General features: G+C 55.1%; 1 long non-coding RNA gene across 1 annotated transcript; it reads right to left on the reverse strand.

Annotated features, from left to right (window-relative positions):
* Positions 1–7,449: 7,449 nt before the first annotated feature.
* On the reverse strand, positions 7,450–19,457 carry LOC102155027. Its single transcript, XR_005359409.1, has 4 exons — positions 19,299–19,457; positions 17,720–17,944; positions 11,531–12,116; positions 7,450–11,445 (listed from the first exon to the last, which is right to left on the reverse strand). It is a non-coding gene; the product is annotated as an uncharacterized LOC102155027 (long non-coding RNA).
* Positions 19,458–19,547: the final 90 nt, after the last annotated feature.

The following is a 19,547-nucleotide window of genomic DNA, read 5'->3' on the forward strand; positions in this document are numbered from 1 at the left end:
TGCGGCCGCGGAAACAAAACAGAAAGTAACCTGAAGGGCTGGCAGCCGGCCCTCCTTACAGATGAGGACCCCGTCCTCTATACAGATGAGGACCCCGTCCTTTATACAGATGAGGACACTGTCCTCTAGGCAGGGGCAAGGGACGTCTCCTCAAGACCCCCGGTCGACGGCCCACCAGCGCGTTCGCCTAAGCCAAAGCCGACCCAATACAGATTGGAATTCCTACAGGTACAGTACAGTTCAGAGCTCTCAGAAAATATGCGCGCAAAAGGTGGAAAAAGTTGAGTGCACTCACCACGCATGAAACCCTCCGCATGGGGTCCTGGAGGTTTCTTGGATCCCGGACGAGCCCCCAAATGTTGTGCCCAAGATCATGAATCCGAGAAACCGCCAAGGAGCCGACACCGATGCAAGCACACAAGGGTTTATTTACAAGCTAGAGTCTGGGTCCAAGTCCCTGCTCCGCTGCGTCGGGTATACTTGGGCCCAGGCTCGAGCTTGTAAATAAACCCTCGTGTGATTGCATCGGTGTCGGCTCCTTGGCGGTTTCTCGGATTCACGATCTTGGGCACAACACTGTCTTGCCCGAGGGCGCATAGCCATCCCCCTCACCCCACGCCCCCACCTGGCTCTTCCCCAGGACCCTGTGCTCCCACTGGTGGCCCCTTCTGCAGCTTCACTGACTCCCCACTGGTTCCTTCTCAACAACACCTGAGCAGCAGCTCTGTCCTAGGGATGCAGCCAACAGACATGCACACCTGCCACTGACATCAGCACCACAGCCTGTGGGGACGCTCCCCTCACCCCTTCTGGGTCGCCCCTGCAGATGCTCTGCAGCTGGGAGTCAGGGGCATCTCAGGTGAGCGCAGGGATGCAGGTAGCCTCTCACAGACAGAGGCGAGGGCCAGGGCCCGGCGGGGAAGGGTGCCTTCTGTGTGCCTCAAAGTCAGTTGGTGACCTGGGGAGGCAGAGGGAGCCTCTGGGACACTGGTCCCCAAACGTGGGATCGTGGAAATATATCCAGCTGTGTGTGTATGACACATGCACTTCTCTGCAGGGATATTTTATCTCAAAATGTAGGTTTTATTTATTTATTTATTTTTGAAGCTTGAGTATTCTCTGCACTGGAACAACACTCACAAAAATCGTCTGGTGCCCTTTCTCTTGCCTCGTCCCCCAAAGGTGTGGCATTCTCTACCTTTGGGAGCATTGGAGCCACTCTGGGAGTTTGTGAAATCAGAACGTCATTCCTGGAGTTCTGACCCGGAGGGGCTGGGTTACGGCCAGGAATCGGCTTTTGTAAGTCCCAGGGGACCTGGAACCACATGTGCAGTATCGCTGACCTACAAAGAATCATGTTGACCTGCTGCCTCCAGTTCCCTGCCTCTCGTTTCCTGTCAGCTTGCTTTAAGCTGGTCTCTGGGGTTTCTGGTTCCTCCGATTGAAAAGCAACCAACCGAATAGAGACACCAGCAGAGGACCACCACCTTTGTGTTTTGCCAAAGGTATGTGTGTATGTGCGTGTGTGTGGAGGGGGGATTCACAGAGACCATGTGCTCTTGTTTCATAAACTCAGGGGCAGTTACAATCCCAGTGGGAAGGCAGTAGGGACCGCTGCATCTGTGGTGTCCCCATGTTCTGCAGCAGCCTCGGCCTGGCCCTGGGCTCCTAGCACTGGCTCCCTTTGCTCAGCCGATGTGATTCCTTGGCCCCTGTGAACACACATCTCTCTGCTCCTGGAGCCAGACAGAGCCTGATGAGCTCTTTGGGACAAGACTTCCCCCGGTCGAATCCCAGGGAAACTTCCCTTCTGTGTCTTCCTCGTCCCAAAGCCCTGGGCCCAGATGGCACTGCCCCCCACGCCCCACAGGTGCCTGTCAGCCAAGCTCCTATTAGACACTGGACAGGCTGGGGCGGCGCAAGGAGGGTGGGGTTCCGCAGGGCTTGGGAGTGGCGCTGGTTTGCAGACCCAGGAACTGGTCCGCTGTGTGCTGCTGACTCACCGCATGCACGGCTGCAGGGAGCCTTGACTCCACTTGTTCAAAACAGGAGCGGCGACATCTGTCCTCCCAGAGCCAATGTGTGAGTCAAGGGAGGATGCATGTTGCAAACACTGAGGCCGGGGTAGGTCCACGGTGGGCCCTCCACAGACAGGAGCTCCTGCCTGCGGCTGTGTGACTTATGTCAGAAATGTGTATTTCGTTATCCTATTTTCATACCGAGTTCCTGAACCCCTAGAATGTCCTAAATCCTGGTACAGAGACCCCAAAAGTGTCTTGTTTGTTAGCAAGGTGGCACTGGGACCCCAGTAAGGGGGCTGGTGGCAGGAGAACCACTCCCGGTCTGCCTCCTGACCTCTGGGTACCGACAGGGGGCAGGAGGTCGAATCAATCACCTGCAACCGATGGTTTAATCAATCGTGTCTGAGTAATGAAGCCTCAGTAGGAGCCAAGAAGGACAGAGTGAGCCCGGCGGGTGCTGGCCGGGCCCTGGGGAGGGTGTGGCGGCGCTGCCTCTTCCCTACACCTCGTCCTGGGCATCTCTCCACCCACTGCTCCCGAGTCGTGTCCTCTTATAATAACCCGAGGATGAGGCCTGTGATCCGCTCCCACTGACGCATCAACCTGGGGATGCGGTCATGGGAACCTCCGATTCAGAGCCATTTGGTCAGAAGAACGGGGAACAGCTGGCTTGCTCCTGGGGTCAGATGCAGGGGCGAGGGCGGCCTGTAGGATGGAGCCCTTACCCTGTGGACTCTGACCCTACCTCCACAGACACAGTTGAGGGCTGGAGAGCTGGCTGGTGCCAGAGGCCTGCTGGGCGGGGAGGGGGTGGGGGAGCCCCTCCCCATTGGAATTGGGTCCAGGAAGCAGTTACTTCCTCACCACTTTAGGGCTTCAGTCCTGTGATACTCTAGTGGTCGGGGTCATTCACACCCAGCAACCACCCACGCTGGTGCGCACGCTCACAGGGGGTGCTGAGTCACCTGGGATAGGACTGCAGATTCATTCCTTCATCCTCTTGGCCTTAGACACACGTTAGAATCACCTTAGAGTCTGGCAACCTTAAACTCCTAATACCGAAGCTGACCAAATAATTAAATCAGAATCTTTAGGTTGGTGATAATCAGTGTGTATAAAGCTTCCCAGGTGTTTTCAACGTGTAGCCACGGTTGATAACAGCTGCCCTATCTAGGGCTCTAGTGATTTTTGCAACAGGAATCACTCTCAATTAAAAAATATTTTTAAAAAGATTTTACTTATTTATTCATGAGAGACCCAGAGAGAGAGGCAGAGACACAGGCAGAGGGAGAAGCAGGCTCCCTGTGGGGAGCCCAATGCGGGACTCGATCCCAGAACCCCAGGGTCACGCCCTAAGCTGAAGGCACTCAACCACTGAGCCACCCCCATTTTTAAAAAAGATTTTATTTATTTATTTATTTATTTATTTATTTATTTATTTATTTATTTATTTATTCATGATAGACATAGAGAGAAAGAGAGGCAGAGACACAGGCAGAGGGAGAAGCAGGTTCCATGCAGGGAGCCCGACATGGGACTGGATCCCAGGACTGCAGGATGGCGCCCTGGGCCAAAGGTGGCGCTAAACCACTGAGCCACCCAGGGATCCCCCACCCCCCATTTTTTTAGAGAGAGGTGCATGTGTGCAAGTGCCTACAGGGGAGCAGAGGGAGAGAGAGCGAATCTTAAGTGGGCTCTGTGCTGGGCTCCATCCCATGACCCCAGGATCATGACCTGAGCCAAAGTCAAGAGTCAGACGCTTAACCCACTGAGCCACCAGGTGGCCCTTGTCCATTTTTTAAAAAGTTTTTATTTAAGTTCCAGTCAGTTAACATATGGTGTGTGCTAGTTTTGGGTGTGGAATTCAGCGATTCAACACTCCCATTCACCTTCGTTCTTCACACTCCATCAAAGCTTTAAGATACTGCTATCCTGGTCTCCCCTGTCCCCCCCATCAAACACCAACTGAATCAGTGTCTCTGCAAGCGAGTCCCCCTAAGAACTGCTGCTTATGTTTATGCTCCCACAGACACATTTATCGGGTGTGCGTGGGCACCTCCTCTGGGCACATGGGCTGGCTGGCAGGGCAGAGCTCCATCAAGCCAGGGGGTCCCAGAGGCAAGGAGGGGTATGGGGCAGGCCGGCGGTCAGCAGGAGCCCGCTCAGCACCCCTCCAGCTCAGACCTGCTGGGTGCATGCCTGTGTGTGTGCATGTGAGCGTGTGAGCATGCACACACCTTTCTTCACTGTGGCTCTGTAATTGGCCACCAAGACAGGCTCAGATTTGAGTCCAGTTACAGACTGGGAGGCAATGAAATGGGGTTACAGGAACTGGGTTTTCCCTGTAGGGTGATTCTGTGTGAGGTGTGAGGTGACCAGAATGTCGGTATTAAAAATTATATAATAAAAAATAAAAAATAAATTAAAAGAAGAAATCACGTAGGTGATCCCAGCCTAGGAACCACTGGAAATGCTCTTGAACAAGCCGGAAACGACCTGAATGGAACGAGCAACTGTGGGCACTGACTCCGAGGATGGGGGTTACGCGGAGTCCCGTGCGGTGGGGCGGGGCTGCCGGCAGGGACTTTCCGGGGGAGTTTCCGGGGACGGATGCGCAGCAGCCCCGTAAGGGTACTCAGTGCCCCCAGGTCCCCAGGTCATACACTTGACAACGGCTCACGCAGCACTTTCTACGTTGGGTAGATTTCGCCACGATGGAAAAAAAAAAAAAAAAAAAAAAAAAAGAACAAGGTCTCCCAAAACAAAACAAAACAAAACAAAACGTAAAAGTTCGTTCAAGGTTAAAATCCTCTCCCTTGGGATCCCTGGGTGGCGCAGCGGTTTGGCGCCTGCCTTTGGCCCAGGGCGCGATCCTGGAGACCCGGGATCGAATCCCACGTCGGGCTCCCGGTGCATGGAGCCTGCTTCTCCCTCTGCCTGTGTCTCTGCCTCTCTCTCTCTCTCTGTGACTATCATAAATAAATAAAAATTAAAAAAAAATCCTCTCCCTTGCGCCTTCTGGATCTGTTCTGGGCCTGCTGGGGACACCGCTGGCCCTGCCCCCTGCCCTCCCCCGCCACCTCCGCTCCTGCGCTCCGGCTGTCAGGGTGTCACTTCCCGCCAGGGGGCGCGCGCGGGCAGGCTTCAGGGGCACCCTGGGTCCTGTGTTTGCACCTGTCCCCGTGGAGGCAGGCACCCAGCCCTCCCCCCATAGGTTTAGGGGTGTCAGCTTCCCATGCAGTGAGCTGTCACCACAGTGCTCTCAAAACCGCCGCTGCCCAGCAGGTCTGCCGTACATTCCCTTTTAAAAATCAGATATTTTTTAAAGGTATAATGTATATAAAGAGATATTCACCAAATTTAACACATACAGCCGTTTACCCACACCACAATCAAGACAAAGAACATTTTTATCTCCCTGAAAGTCTCCTTTTCCCTCCCAGTCTCACTGTTTACCTCTGGCCCTCTTGTGTCTGTCTTTTCCAAAGGGCTCCTGTTTTGAGGATTTACAGATCAGGATGGGATCTTACAATATATCATAATTCACATCTGACTCCTAGCACGTGGAGTTAAGCCTTGGAAAGGCATCCATGTTGTTGCATGTATTTTGTATTTTTTCTTTTTTTGTTGATGAGCAGTGTTCGTTGCATCTATAGAGGACAATTTATTTGCTCACCAGTGGAGATTGGGTTGTTTTCGGCGTTTTATTGCTGTGAACATAGCTGCTAGTAACATTTGTGCACAAATCTTTGTGCGAACACACGTTTTCATCTGTCTTAAGTGAATAGCCAAGAGCGAGATTCCTGGGCCACATAGTGTAGGGTTGACTCAGGAAGACCTACCCATCTACCTTCCAAAGTCCTGGCACCATTTTGCATTCCCACCAGACATGAATGAGAATTCCAGTTGCTCTGTGTTCTTTTTTTTTTTTTTTTAAGATTTTATTTATTTATTCATAGAGACACAGAGAGAGGCAGAGACACAGGCAGAGGGAGAAGCAGACCCTCTGCAGGGAGCCCGATCCGGGACTCTATCCTGGGACTCCAGGATCACTCCTTGAGCCAAAGGCAGATGCTCCACCACTGAGCCACCCAGGCATCCCCATTTGCTTATTTTCCATTCAAATAACTTCTTTGGTGAAGTATCTGTTCAAATCTATTGCTTTTAAAAAAATCAGGTAAGATCAAGTTTTAAGAATTCCTTGTACACTCTAGATTCAAGTCTAAGTAAATGAACTAACCTGTTTTGCAAACGTTCCCCCCCCACCCAGTCTGTGGCTTGTCTTTCCATATTTTAATGGCCTCTTTTGCAGATCAAAACTTTGTATTTATTTATTTTTAAGATTTTATCTATTTGAGAGAGAGAGAGAGAGAGAGCATTTGAGCAGGGGGAGGGGAAGAGGGAAATGGAGATTCCCAAGCTGACTAACCACTGAGCATGGAGCCTGACTTGGGATCAATCTCATGATCCTGAAATCATGACCTGAGCTGAAATCAAGAGTCGACCACTTAGCTGGCTAAGCCACCCAGGCGCCCCTAGAACTTTTTATTTTTGATTAAGTTCTATTTATCATTTTGATTTTGTTCCCTAAGAACTCTTGGCCAGGGCACCTGGGGACTCACTCAGTTGAGCATCTGATTCTTGATTTCAGCCCAAGTCATGGTCTCAGGGTTCTGGGATGGAGCCCCACGTTCCGTGTGGGGCTTAGCAGGGAGTCTGCTTCTCCCCCTCCCTCGGGTCATCCTCCCACTGCTCGCGTGCTCTCTCTCTCTTTCTCTCTCTCTCTTTTTTAAAGATTATTTATTTATTTATTTATTCATGAGAGACACACAGAGAGAGGCAGAGAGACAGGCAGAGGGAGAAGCAGGCTCCATGCAGGGAGCCCGATGTGGGACTGGATCCTGGGTCTCCAGGATCACAACCTGGGCTGAAGGTGGCGCTAAACCGCTGAGTCACCTGGGCTGCCCATCTTTTTCTAAGATAAATAAATAAATCTTAAAGGCTCTGCCTTCGGCCCAGGTCATAAACCCGGGGTCCTAGGATCGAGTCCCGAGTCCCGCATGGGGACAGTAACTTTGATTGGGGTGGTGATGCTCTGCAGACCCATGTGAAGTGAATCAACAGTAATATTGATTCTTGTAATTTGTGAACAGTCGTATCTCTCCATTTATTTAGGATATTGGAATATTTTGCGGTTTTCTGCATACAGGTCTGGTGTATGTTTTGTTAAATATATCCTTGGGCATTTTTAAGTGTTCTGCAATCCTGAATGGTACTGGGCTTTCTGCTATTGTAAATACTATCGTAAACGGGATTTTTAAAAATCCCAGTGTCCTACTCATGTCTTGTTCAGGTAGAGAAATCTAATTGATTTTTATGGATTGACCTTGATCCTTGTATCCTGAGACCTCACAAAGTTCATTGATTAGTTACAGTAGTTTGTTTTGTTTTGTTTTGTTTTTTTTGATTACTTAAGATTTTCTCCATGCACACCCATGTTTTGTGAACAAAGGGTTTTCTTGGTATCTGGCATGCACACCTTCTGTTTCTTGTCTGTTGCATGGGCTGAAACTCCAGCACAAGTTTGAACTGAAGAGGTGAGACAAGATATGCCAATCCCCTAATCTTTGAGGAGACCCAGTCAGCCTTTTATGGTCAAGAACGATGTTCATTGTAGGTTTATCTTGGCTGCTTTTTGTAAGATTAAGGAAGTTCCTTTCTGTCCCTAGTTTATTTACGAAAAGGTCTTTAAAAAAAAAACACTTGATCATTAGGGGATGTTGCATTTTTTCAGATGATTTTTCTGCATCTATTGAGCTAATCCTATAGTTCTTCTGGTTTGCACTGTTAATTGGGATTATATTGCTTAATGTTCAAATGCTAAACTAAGTTTGCATTTGTGACGGAAACCCCTGATGGTCATGATGCATTATCTCGTTGTGTGTTACTGGATTCAATTTGCTCAAGTTCTGTTGTGATGTTCTTATCTACTCTGAGTGTCAGGAAAAAACCAGGCCAGGAGCAGGTCCTGTCCTTTGAAAATTTCCTTCATTTTTTAAAAGGTGTTTTTTTTTTTTTTTTTTTTTTTTACATTTTTTTCTTAAATATTTGGTAGACTCCATTAGTGAAGTAATTGGTGCCTGGAGATTTCTTTTTTGTTTGTTTGTTTGTTTTAAAGATTATTTATTCATGAGAGAGAGAGAGGCAGAGGGAGAACCAGGCTCCATGGTGGGAACCGGACATGGGACTCGATCCCTGGTCTCCAGGATCATGCCCTGGACCAAAAAGGCAGCACTAAACTGCTGAGCCACCTGGGCTGCTCTGGAGATTTCTTTTAAGAAGGATCAGCTATTCTTTTTGAAGTGAATTTTGACACTTCATGTCTTGGGGGGATTTATGCATTTCATTTTTTAAAAATATTTTATTTATTCATAAGAGAGAGAGAGAGGCAGAGACATAGACAGAGGGAGAAGCAGGCTCCATGCAGGGAGCCCGACGTGGGACTGGATCCCGGGTCTCCAGAATCACATCCTGGGCTGAAGGCTACACTAAACTGCTGAGCCACCTTGGGCTGCTCAAGGCGACCTTTATTATGAGTCTGGTTAGCCCTTCTGCTAGCTCATGGTCTTTCTTTTTTTCTTTTCCTTTTTTTTTTCCTTTTCTTCTTCTTCTTTTTTTTTTTTTTTGCAGCTTTATTGAGGTATAATTTACAAATAAAATTGTCATATGCTTAGAGTGCACAACATGAGGGGTGTGAGGGTGGCTCCGTCGGTTAATATCTGACCCTTGATCTCAGCTCTGATCTTGATCTCAGGTTCATGAGTTTGCACCCCGCGTTGGGGACAGAGATTACTAAAAAATAAATAAATAAACTTAAAAAAAACACAAAGTGCACAACATGATCATTTGATGTACAGACACACTGTACAAGAATTCCCACAATCAATTAACACGCCCATTGCCTCACATGGTTGCCTGTGAAGCATCTCTGCTTCCAAGCCTTTGGCTTTTTCTCCCCCTACATGTGGGACCAGGCAGGATGTGCCTTTCTTTCTCTGTCTGGCTAATTACGTGCAGTGTAAGCCACGAATCTGTGAACGGCAGGATCTTCTTTCTCAGGGTGCATAATATGCCCTTGTGTGTGTTATATGTATTCATACTGTGTCCACAGAGGCTGCACTTCCCTCATGTTCTCTGGATTGCACACACTCTGGGAGGTGCGAGGCGGTCTCTCACTGTGGTTTTGATTTGCCTTTCTCTGATAATCGGTGACCTCGAGCACCTTCCAACACAACTATTGGCCTGTTTGTGCATCGTCTTTGGAAAAATGTCTCTTTGGGTCCGTTGTCTGATTGATTGATTGATTGACTGATTGATTTATGAGAGACAGAGAGAGAGAGAGAGGGCGCGGCATAGACACAGGCAGAGGGAGAAGCAGGCCCCATGCCGGGAGCCCGATGTGGGACTTGATCCCGGGACTCCAGGACCACGCCCTGGACTGAAGGCAGGCGCTAAACCGCTGAACCACCCAGGGATCCCCTCTTTGTCTGTTTTTAATTGGCTTGTTTCTTTGATACTGAAATCCTCATGTATTTTGGATATTAGCCCCTTATTACAAGTATGTGGCTTGCAAATATTTTCTTCCATCCTGTGGATTGCCGGATTGCCTCTCATTCTGCTGAAATGCACGACCCTTTCGATGGCTCTCCCTGGGGGCCTGGTGTTCTGCGAAGTCTGTCCAACCCTGCAAGGTCTGTCTATCCTGACTGGTGGAAGCAGGGACTGTCTGAGCTCCTGCGTGGGCTCTGTAGGTTGCTGGGCCTGCTATTTCACAGTGGTTCTTTGCTCTCATGTACAAGCCTGGCCGTTCTTAGCAAACCTCCAGGAGATGCTCTGCAGACACCTGGAGCTCTTTCTCTGAGTCTCCTTCCTTCTTGGCCCTTGGCCCTGAGAATTTGAGCTGCCTCAGCTCAGTGGGGCTGGGGGCTCTAGGCACCCCATCCCCTCCACCAGCTTCAGGGCAGGCCTTGCACATTACATCTGTGCTGCCCGTTGTTCCCTCTCAAAGAATGTATTTCAGGGCATGATCCCGGGGTCCCTGGATCGAATCCCACATCGGGCTCCCCGTAGGGAGTCTGCTTCTCCCTCTGCCTGTGTCTCTGCCTCTTTCTCTCTGTGTCTCTCATGGATAAAGAAATAAAATCTTAAAAAAAAAAAAAAAAAAGAATGTTTTCTGTGCTCCCTCCATCCCTGCAGCCACCTATTTGCTTACAGTAGGAGGGCAGGGCCTGAGGCCCATAATCCTTGGAGGGCAGGATAGGACGTCCTCCTCCTTGGATGACTGAGGCTTGAGCTGGACACCAATCTTCCAGTTCTCTCCATTTTCTCCCGCTCCTGGAATAATTTCCTGACTTTCCCCATGATCCCAGTGAAACTGCTTCCCGGGATGAGGGCGAGGGCCAAGCATACCTGCACCCAGTCCCCTCTGCTGGGGTGGGACTCACAAGGACTCATCTCTAATTCTTCCTAACGCCTCAACAACCTCTTCAACCTCTTTTGTAAGCCCAAGGGGTGGGGCGGAGGGTCAGCTCAGGGTCAGGAACCTGGTTTTCAAGCACCTCCATGGGGATCCAGCTTCGGTGGGCTGCCCTCGTGCCAGCGGGTGTGTGGGAGTCCCTGGCACCCGCTGTCCTGGGCCTTAGCACGGGGCCAAGACCAATCCTCTTCTCGTATCCTGTCACATCTGTTTAAACATCGCAGGCTTTGTCTATCTCAATTCCCAACTTTTACAAGCGCGGAGGGAAAACAGCTCCTGACCCACACAGATTTGACCGAATCATGGGTCCTGGAGCAGGGGTGGCTGAGAGATTCTGCTGGGTGGGGTGGAGGTCACAGGCAGGGCTGGGACGCACTTAGAGGGACAAATGGGACCAGGGGAGTGATGAGAGTGAGTGGGGGGCCTGCAGGGGCTGGAGAGATGGGGGTGGTCAGGGCTGGCCGCCTTGAAAATCGCAGCTCTCCCGCAGACAAGGCCATCTGGTCCTCCTCTGGCACCACCTGGGCAGGAGCCCCATGCTCGGGTGACCGCGGCTGGGACCCTGGCCTGCGTGCTGCTCCCTCCCAGGTCCCACGTTTGTTTTCCCCTTAGGTGACGCCTGAAAACACAGCCTGCTTGCCAGTGCTATTCGCTCAGCACTGCTGTGTGCACGGCCCCACCTTTGGAAACAGTGCTCTGGTGGTGGTGTCACACTGCACACCCCGGACGTCACACTCTTGCTTCCTGTTGTCAGAACCGGGTTTCTTCTTGCTCTTTGATGCTGAGCTGGGATCTCGCCCCGCGTGGGGCTCCCTGCTCCTTGGGGAGCCTGTGTCTTCCTCTCCCTCTGCTCCTCCTTCTGTGCTCTGTCTCTTCAATAAAGAAAATCTTAAAAAAAAAAAAAAGTGTTCTCCAAATTGCTCTAAGTTTCTCAGTGAGCAGCCCTTACATCCCCTAGATTTGTTTGCCTTACCAGTGCTCTGTGGTCCCTGCTTATGAGGTTTTCCGGAGGTTCTGCAAAACTCAGGGCCACCTGCCCATGGCCTCTGCTCGGTCTGCATCTGGCCAGGCTCCCAACCGCGGTCTTCTAAGACGTGTGTGCTGTGGCCTGCACTTGACAGGAGCGTCGCATCTCTGGGACAGTCCCTCTGAGCCTGGTGGCTCTGCTGAGGCCCAACCACGGGCGTGTGGCTTTGCCACTCACCATGGCCCTGAGGGTGGACATGCTGGGCTTTGGCTCAGCCCTAGTGCCTGCACGCCTGGCCCCAATCTCCTCCCAGCACCCCTACACTGCCAGCCTCTGCCTTCTGTCCTCTTTCTTTGAAGGACTGGTCTCCGTTTCTTGTCTACAAACATATCCTCTCATATTACTAATTTTTGAAGATCGCATGTCTCGGCTCCGGAGCTGAGGGTTTCAAGCAAGTTAATGTCTCTGCATGAGATGGACCTTCTATTACCTGAAGGTTGTTATGCACGCCTGGAACTGCATGCCACTGCTGGACTTGACCCACAGCTACTCACATCACTCTTTGGACCTGGTGGTGAGGAGGCCGGCTCACCTAGGGCAGAAAGAGAAAGGTAGACTCACGTTGTCGTGTTTATTGAGATTCAAGTTTGGAGACTGGATGTATTTTTGCTGGTTTTATTTAGCTCCTATATGAGTGCTCACTGAGTGCCTGACATTACACATGTGTACTAGTTTATGACTCGTAACAATCCTAGGCCACAGGTACTGTTGATATAATTTCCATTTTACAGACAAGAAAACTGAGGTACAAAGGGTAGTGAGCCATGAGTGAGATTCAGAGAGCTGTGCTCTTAGCCACTCCTTAGCATGTGAGCGTGCAAGAGTGCATGTGTGTGCACTTGTGTGAGCATGTGTGCACGTGTGTGCATGTATGTGTGTCAATGTACACATATGTGAGAGCATTGTGCACGTGTGTCTGTGTGCATGTATGTACACGCATGTGAAAGCGTGTGCATGTGTTTATGCGCACATGTGTGAGAGCACTGTGCATTTGTGTGTATGCGAGAGTGTGCAAGCATGTGAGTGTGCATGCATGTGCTTATGTACGTGTGAGAGCACTGTGCACATACATGCATAAGAGAGCGTGTGTGAGCATGCGCTTGCACGTGGGGGGGTGTGAACCACACACTGACTGTGGCAGGACATTCCACAGTGATGGAGGATAGAGGACACGGGAGCAGGCTAAGGGGCCTGGCCCTGACCTCCTGCCCTAGGCCAGCTCTGCCCGCCTCCTCCCTGTGCCTCACATGTAGCAGCTTGAGGGCCCCAGAGGCCGGGAGGCAGCAGACACGGCTCTGCCCCCTCCCCTTGTCACCGGATGATGGGGAGTAACGTGGAAACCACTCGACCCCAGAAGCCATGGCTCACAGCTCTCCCACCCTGCAGTTGCCCCTTGTTCCGGAAACACAGAGACATGAGGGCTGAGGGGAGGGTACGCCTGGGAGGTGGGGGTCTGCGGCGGGAACCTCTGGGACAAGCAAGAGGTCACAGGGCCCTGGGGGACTGGAGACCCTGGGGGCCTGGAGTCCTGGGGGCCTGGAATCCTGGGGGCCTGGAGACCTTGGGGGCCTGGAGTCCTGGGGGCCTGAAGACCCTGGGGGCCTGGAGTCCTGGGGGGCTGAAGACCCTGGGGGCCTGGAGTCCTGGGGGGCTGGAGACCTTGGGGGCCTGGAGTCCTGGGGGGCTGGAGACCTTGGGGGCCTGGAGTCCTGGGACCCTCTGGGAGGCTGGGGCTGGGGCTGGAGCAGGTGTGTGTGCGTGTCTGCCCCTCCCTGGGCTGTGGCCTGGCCTCCCTGGGGCTGGGGACAGGTGCCCTGCTGCTCTGCGCCCTCCTTCTGAACATGGCCAGCTGGCTCAGCCCCTGCACCAGTGTCAGGTTCCAGGATGTTCCCTGGGGGAACTTTGATCTGGAAAGAATGAGGGTGACCGATCTGGCTGCTGCCCAGGGCCCAGCCGTGTCACTGAGACCTGGCCTGGGCTGCCCCTGCTGCCTTCCCACCCCGGGGACGCCAGGCCGTTGCTCAGGGCTCAGGGCACACAGGAGGGGTCTTTCTAGCCTCCCTTCTGTCCCCCGTTCTGTCCGCTTCTGTCCAGTCACTGGCCTGTGTGCCCCTTTGTCCCCTTCATTCATGACTGCGGGGGGCAGGAGGATGAACGAGGCAGGGTCCTGCCCTTTCAGGAGCCCCCAGCCCTACACCCCAAACAGGAATCACTACTCAAGACACACATAAGTTGCCTGTTGGAGGATGGAGACAGGACGGGAAAAGATATGTATTCCAAAGGGCATGACAAGGCGGGGAGGGGAGGTGAGTGGGAGAGCCCTCATTAGGGTGGGCTTCCCAGAGGAGGCGGCGTTTCAGATAGGCTCTGAAGACCTGAAGGATGAAGGATGGGTGGGAGTCTGCTGGAAAAGGGCTAGTGGAAGGGATGCTTCAGGTGGAGGGACGAGGGCAGGCCTGCATGAAGAAGTGGGTTTTGCGCATTTGGCGAAGAGCTGTGAATGGCACCCTGAGGCAGTGGGGGGGGGTGGGTTAGAGGGAGGGTGCCTCTGGGGCTTGCAGTGGGGTGGCGAGGAGGTGTGGGCAGGCCCCGATGCCTCCCGTGAACACTCAGCCCCCATTAGGCCCTGGGATGCTTTTGAGGGCCCGGCAGCACCCCCACAAGCTCGGCCTCCCTGCACCCTCAGTGCCTGGGTTGGGGCCTTTCCTGGGCTGAAAGCAGACACTGCCCGGCCCACGGGCACAGGAAGGTGAGGAGCCTCCGAGCCCTGGACCTCTGGCTCCTGTTCCCGGGAGGCTCCAAGCCCAGGCTCTATAAATAGTCCCGGAGGGGGAGGGTAGCAGGCTGAGCAGGGCTGGGGCGGGGGGCCAGGCCTCTGGGTGGGGGTGGGGTAGGGACAGGGCAGAAGGAGCCCCAACGACAACTGCTGACCCTGTGGGTGGCTGGGTCCCCTGGGCCAGAATGGCGGGGGTCAGCAGGGCAAGGAGGGGCCCCCCTCCTTGTCCTGTCACTGGGCTGGTTTCTGGAGGCCTGAGGCTCAGAATACAGGCTGTGGGGGCTCCAGGCTGTGCTGCCCCTGACACCACCACCCCCCCCCCCCAGAGCCCGGGGGCACAGGACAAGCCAGGGCAGGATGCGGGCTCTTCCCAGACCTGAGCCCTGCTCCCCTGCCTCAGAGCTGCCATTCCCAGGGCATAGGCAGAGGGCTCGGGGGAGCCGGTGGAGACCTTACCAGGCTGTGGGGCTGGGGCTTGGGGCTGAGGCTCCTGGAAACGGATACTTTGAGCCCGATGGCCATATCGGGGATGGACGCGGCTGTCTCCATGCCCACCCAGCTCTGAGGGCGCCAAGCCACTCTGCGCCAGGACACACACTCGTTCCATGCCAGCCTGGACCCCCACAGTGGGCGGCGGGAAGCTCCTCCCCAGGGCCGGAGGCCCAACATAGCTCCCCGAGGGGGGAAGTTCTGCCCTGTGTCCAGCCGCTCAGAGCCAGGGTCCCTTTAGCCCTTCACGGGCAGGAGCCAGCAGAGCAGCCCACAGCGCCCAGGCTCCGCGCCCCTGGGGGCGGAGTGCATGCGTGGGCCCGCCAGAAATGGGGCATAGGCCGTGCGCAAGGAACAGATAGTGACACACACTCAGATGTCAGCAAGCCTGTGTGGACACGCAACACCCACAGACACACATGTGTGTAGTGTCAGTGGCACAGGACTTGTCGCGATGTATAGGTCGGCACATGTGCTGCCGGCACACACATGCATGTATTAACATGTGCTCACCACCCACGAGCAGATGCATAGAGATCCCTCCGACATACACAGGTGCAGCAAACGAACACGTGCCCTACACACATTGAGCATGTGCAGGAACATGTGCAAGTACCACAGACTCTGTAACGCCCATGTGACTCCTCCACATGGATGTACACGCAAGCATGATGCAAGCACAGACATGCCCTCAGATGCATGGGGAGAAGACAAACATCCCACACTTATGTGCGTTAGGGCGAGAGTCCCCTGTGGATGGAATGATGAAGTCTGAGGTTTGGTGGGAGTGACCAGGGGGTGGGGAGTTTCCGCAGGGCTCCGGGGTCAACCTCAGTGGGGCTGTTTCCCGCTGGCACATGCCCCCCTCCACCTCCCCCCCACAGGGCACAGCCTCCACCAGGGCCCCACCTCCATGCCTGGCTCTCCCCGTGATCCCGGAGCCCAGCCACCTGGCAGGACAGGGTACATACAAGCTCATGTCCCCACTGCTGTGGATCTCGTAGCAAGGCAGTGGTTTCCAGGACGAGCGTGGGTCCAGGATCCAGGGGAGGAGTGGTGGCAAGGCCCAGAGTGCATGTCTCAGATTCCTTGTTAGCTGGGGTCCTGGGGGCATGGGGTGTGGCTGCTTTACCGCACTCCCCACCCCCGGGGTCACAGAGCGGGATTGCCAGGCCCGTTTGCTGCCCTGCAAGCTGAGGGCTGCATGGATGGTGTGGCAGGGCCATCGGGCCTGACAGATAATGAATCAGGCCGGGCCCATGCCCTTCCGACTGAGCCCTTCTTGGCAGAGGGGCTTGGAGGGGTCCCTGGTGACCTGGGGATTAGCTGTGTGCGGCACCCCTGGGCCCCCAGGTCTTGCCATTCCTCGAATGCACCCTCCAATGCATCTTAGCAAACAGCACCCCACACCCCCCCGGGGACCCGACCATCTCTTCCCTCCCTCTGCTCAGCGTCTACCCATCTACAGTCCCTGGCCCCCGAGGCCAACCAGTGAGCCCCTGTTTCCCAGGCATTCAATCACCCAGGGTTTCCTGAGCACTTTCTAAAGCTAGGTGCCATTCCAGGTGAGGGGACAGATGAGTGGCCACAACAGAGCCCCTGCCTGTGAGGAGTGTGCATGTACCCGGCACCCATGCACCTGGACCCAGGGTTCAGGGCATGATGTGGCACCAGCCAGGCAGCAGAGGAGTGTGGCGGTCTGAGCACTCCATCCCTCGTGTCCTTTCCCCGCCCAGTAACCCTGATGTGACCTGTGTTCTCAGGAATGAGGAGTCTGGGTGGGAGCTTCAGGGCAAAGACTGGAGGCTGCTGGGTCTAGAGAGAGGGCAGGCGGTGGACAAGTGGAGATGGTGGGTAGGGCTATGGGGGTGGGTGATTCTACCCAGGGAGGGTGTGCAGGGGGTGGGGGGATGGCTGGAGCCCTCTAATTCCAGGGGAGAGTAGCCTCAACTGGCCCGGGACAGGAGCCACTGCACAGACCCAACTGAGTGTGACAGTTGGACCAACATGCTGGGGATGGGGCCTGGATTCTCATCCTGCCTTTGTGTGACTGGCTTTGTGGCTGGGGGCTGGTCCCTCTTCCTCCTGGGGCCTCAGTCTCCTCATCTCAGGTCTGTGACTAACTTCCCTGACTTGATGGTTTTGGTCTGGAAGGATCTGATCTGGAGAAGGGACAAGCAAGGGGGGGCCAGAGGTGGGGGGTGGGCAGCATGTCCCCCATCCTCTCCCAGCCTGGAGCAAGGGCCCAGGCAGCGCCCAACAGGCAGTGGAGGGGTCAGAGCCAGCGGAGGAGGAACTGGAAGACAGCATCAGAGTCCCCCGGACCTGGTGGGAGGTCGGCCTGCCCCGCCCACGGACATCAGCTCGGGTGAACGTGCAGGGAGTGCGCAGCCCCCTTAGCGGGCCTCCCTCGCAGGCTGGTACGGGCGGGGGGCGGAGCCTGCCTCCTGGGGGCGGGGCGGGGCGGAGCTGGGGGCGGAGCCTGAGGGCGCGGAGCTAGGCGGGGGCGGAGCCCGAGGGGCGCGGAGCTGGGGGGAGCAGGGCCGGGCGGGGGCGGGGGCGGGGCGGGGGGGCCGGCGCCTGGGCGGAGCCGGAGGGCGGACCCTTACAGCTCAGAGCCCGCGCCGGCCCCGCCCCCGCCCGTTGCAGTCTCTCCCGGCTCCCGCCCCTCCTCTTCAGGCTCCTGGTACAGCTCTCCTCCCCGGGGCTCAGCTCCAGCTGCTGTACTGACTCAGGAGTCCGACTGCGGACGGAGAGCCGCCGGGGGTGGCCTTTCTGGAACCCACAAGGAGCCCCACTTCCGCGGCAGAGGGAGCCCGGTCCCGCCCAAATACTTCCCTGGTGGTGGATCGGGACCGCGGGTGACTCACCCGAGGTGAGAGCGGATGGGTGGACCCCGGGCAGCTGGTTCCTACCGTCCACCACCTGAGATCCGGCCAGCCTGCCCTCCGGGGAATGAGAGAAAAGGCTGGACTCGGTTGGGCCTGGGCCCACCCCCGTGCATGCCAGGTGGCCCAGGTGCACTTGAGCCGGGGAGCCAGGGGTCAGCTGTCTAGTGCCTCCTGGGACTTCTCCGCGTGGTTCTCCCGTGGGTCCTGCAAAAAAGGCGGGAATGAGGCCGGGTCTCTGAACCTCGGGCCCAGGTGCTCAGACCTGCCCGGCCGTGCAGAGCGTGGGGCTCTCCCCGCCTCTCCGCGTGCAGGGAGCAGTTTGGTTCACCCCGTGTAGACGGCTACTTGGAATACACGCTCACACACACACACTCACACATACTCACGCTCATGAAACATGCACGCCTTTTGGCACTTGACTTTCTTATGAAATAATTGCTGGAAGGCTCCTTTGATTAGGTAACCCAGCGTTCCTTCCTGTCTCCACGGTGGGGGTGGGGGGGCGCTCAGCATCTGTTGGGCTGATCCAGCTCCTTGTGGGCAGTGTGGGCCAGTCCATGGGGTCTGTGCTTGGAAAACACAAGCCCTTCGGGACCTCTTGTCCCTCAGGCATCTAGCTAGGCCTGCCCAGCCACTGGGCCTCCTTTGGGTGGGCCTGGCCCGGTAGGGAGAAGGCTAGTCAGGAAAGGTTTGGGGAGAAAAAGATTGGATGTTCCCATTTTTATTTTATTTTTTTAAAGATCTATTTATTTATTTTTTTCATGATAGACCTAGAGAGAGAGAGGCAGAGACACAGGAGGAGGGAGAAGCAGGCTCCATGCCGGGAGCCCGACCTGGGACTCGATCCCAGTACTCCAGGATGGCACCCTGGGCCAAAGGCAGGCGCTAAACCACTGAGCCACCCAGGGATCCCCTCCCATTTTTATTTTAAAACAGATTACAATTATAGGGAAACTCAGTATCTTTGCTCATCATCCTGTCCTCCTGAAGAAACAGTTGTTTCCATTCTTCCCTCTTTTGTGAGGCATGCCGGGAAGGGAGCGGTTGGAAGAGGGGATATCTGGGTTTAGGAAAGAAAGGAGTGTTGAGAGGGAATAGAGGTGGGATTACAGGCCGGTGGATACATAGTCTCCGAGGTATAGGGCCCATTACCCAAAGCTCACTCATCCCAGGATTGGGAGATTCAGCCCTAGGGGCACCCTGTTTTCCTCGGTGCCAGACCTCAGACTGTCCAGGATCCCCTACCAGATCCTCCGCCAGGGGCCCCTTGGGGAGCCTGGAGCCCCTTCTGATCACTGGCCAGAAGGACACAAAGATGGAGCTACGGAGTGGGGCTGCGAGGGGACTTCACAGGGGTCTCCCCTCCCTTCGGTCTTAAAAACTGGTGCAAGAGATTCCCCGTAAAGGACCCCCAGGAGGACAGGGCGAAAGTGAGGGTGGCAGTTCTGGGCAGTGCTATTGCCTTCGGGCTCCCTGAACAGTGGAGGCGTCCCGTCCCCCTCCCCCCGACCCCCCAGCGGGACCGGTCCTTGGCTGAGAGCCCCCAGGGGATGCATACCCGCATTACTGGTCTCCAGAGTAAAGTCCGCTTGGGGTCGAGGCCTTCTTCCGGTGGGGCGACCGCCCCCGGCTCCGGCCGCACGCTGCAGCCCCGGGCTCGGGTGGGGGGCTCTGGGACCCGGAGCTCCCCCTGCGGCCGCGCCCCCGCGGACCTCGGCGCCCGCGCTCCAGGATCCACGCCTCCGCCGCTCCCCTTCGCGGCCTGCGCTCCCCGGCTCCGCCCCGCGGCCCCGCCCCCGCGCGGCGC

This window comes from Canis lupus, chromosome 5 (assembly GCF_011100685.1).
Source record: "Canis lupus familiaris isolate Mischka breed German Shepherd chromosome 5, alternate assembly UU_Cfam_GSD_1.0, whole genome shotgun sequence".
In the NCBI taxonomy this organism is placed as follows: Eukaryota; Metazoa; Chordata; class Mammalia; order Carnivora; family Canidae; genus Canis; species Canis lupus.